Source organism: Panthera onca, chromosome C2 (assembly GCF_046562875.1).
Source record: "Panthera onca isolate mPanOnc1 chromosome C2, mPanOnc1 haplotype 2, whole genome shotgun sequence".
In the NCBI taxonomy this organism is placed as follows: domain Eukaryota; kingdom Metazoa; phylum Chordata; class Mammalia; order Carnivora; family Felidae; genus Panthera; species Panthera onca.
In genome coordinates this window covers 136,847,338-136,849,522 of record NC_138347.1, presented here as the reverse complement: position 1 = coordinate 136,849,522, position 2,185 = coordinate 136,847,338, and positions in this window count along the sequence as shown.

The window sequence follows — 2,185 nt, the reverse complement described above, 5'->3', positions numbered from 1 at the left end:
ACTTTCAACTAATTTCAGTAAATACCTAGGAGTGTAACTGCTAGATCGTACAGTAAATATATTTTTAGTTTTATAAGAAACTGCAAAACTGTCTTCCAAAGTGACTGTACTGTTTTAAATTCCCACCAGCAAGAAATGAGAGTTCCTGCTACTCTACACCATCTCCCCTCTCTCGCTTGCTCTCCCTCTCGCTCTCGCTCTCTCTCTCTCTGATAGAAGAGAGGTCTATCAGTGTTTGGACTTCAGCCACTCTAATAGGTGTGTACTGACAGCTCATTGTTTCCATCTGTAATTCTCTAATGACACACAGGTATTAAACACCATTTCCTATGCTTATTTGCCATTTGTGTATTTTCTTTGGTGAAGGGTCCATTCAGATCTTATGCCCATTTTTAAATCCAGTTGTTTCATTTTTTATTGTGGAGTTTCAAGTGTTCTTTGCATATTTTGAATACCAGTCATTTGTCAAATATGTGTTTTACAAGTATTTTCTCCCAAATTGTGGTTTGTCTTTCCATTCTGGTAGTGTATTTTGCAGATCACTTGTTAATTTCAGTGAAGTTCAACTTATCAATTTTTCTTGCGTGGATTGAGGTTTTCATATCTGAAAAGTCATCGCCAAACCCAACGTTACTAGATTTTCTCCTATGTTATTTTTTGGGATTTTATACCTTTCTGCTTTAAATTGAGGTGTCTGAACCACTCACTTTGAGTTAATTTCGTGTAAAGTGTTAGATCTGTGTCTCAATTTTTTTTGTTTAGTTTTGTGTTTGAGAATGTCCAGATGTTCCAGCACCATTTGTTGAAAAGATTACCCTTTCTCCATTGAATCGCCTTTGCTCCCTTGTTAAAGATCAGTTGGCTATTTTGTGCAGGTTTATTTCTGGGCTCCCCATTCTGTTCTGTTGATCTCTTAGTCTATTCTTTCACCAATACCACGCGGCCTTGATTAGTGTAGCTTTAGAGTAAGTCTTGATGTTGGGTAGGGTCAGTTCTCCACCTTTGTTCTATCCTGTGTTGGCTACTTATGTGTTTAAAAGTAGTTTTGTTGTTTTCAGAAAAATTATGCATGTTTATTAAGAAAAATTTAAACCACATAGAAAAGTAATGCATATATAAAAAGTTTACTATTACAGAAGATTGATTTTTAATCAGTGAGAAAAATATTAATAATGCAAGAGGGGAGAAAGTATCTGAATCATTAGTTTCAGAGAAAAAGAAAGTTTAGGGCCCTACAAATATGTATAAAAACATCAACCTTTCTCTTAATTTAAAATGAAAAGAAATATTAGTAAGCTCCCATTTTGGGGTGCGCTTGGGTGGCTCATTGGTTAAGCCACCGACTCTTGATTTCAGCTCAGGTCATGATCTTGTTGTTCATGAGTTCAAGCCCTGCATCTGGCTCTGTGCTGACAGTGCAGGACCTGTTTGGAATTCTCAGTCTCCCTCTCTCTCTGCCTTTCCCCTGCTTGTGCTGTCTCTATCTCTCTAAAAACAAACAAACAAACAAACAAATAAATACACATTAAAAAAACTCCCATTTTTCTCTTTTGTGCCCATTATTAATCAGAATAGAGGAAATAAAACTCAGAAAAACGGTACACATTGGTATAAAATGTGTAGATGGCTATTTGGCAATATTTGGAATATATGTTCCTTGTAGGAAGAAATTTGTTTTCCTCATATGGTATCCCCAGGCTAAAAATAGTGCCTGACACATAGTATATCTTCAATAAAGGGTTGTTACATAAATTTGGAAAATTCAAAATGTACTTAGTCACTAATAGAGGAATGCTACTACCTGGAATTTACCAAACGAGTATATGTCCAGGATTTTTTTGGTGCAACATTGTTTGCAAAGGCAAGTGTTATTACCAGACTCAGTGTTCATCAATACAGAAAACATTAAATCACTTTTTGTACAATCATAGAATAGAATATCATGTAGCTATTAAAAAAGAAGGTAGATCTATATGAACTGATATGGAACAGGGTCAACAATATTACTGCTAAGTGAAAAAGCCAAGTATAGAACAGTAGATCTATAATATGAGAATATATAACATACAACCAACTTGTTTTCTGACCCATAGTGGAAGGATTCATGCTGTCCAGGGAGTCTCTTTTTGGTTGATAGATCAAGGAAGGAAGAAAAGAACACTTTGACTTGAGAATCCACTTACTA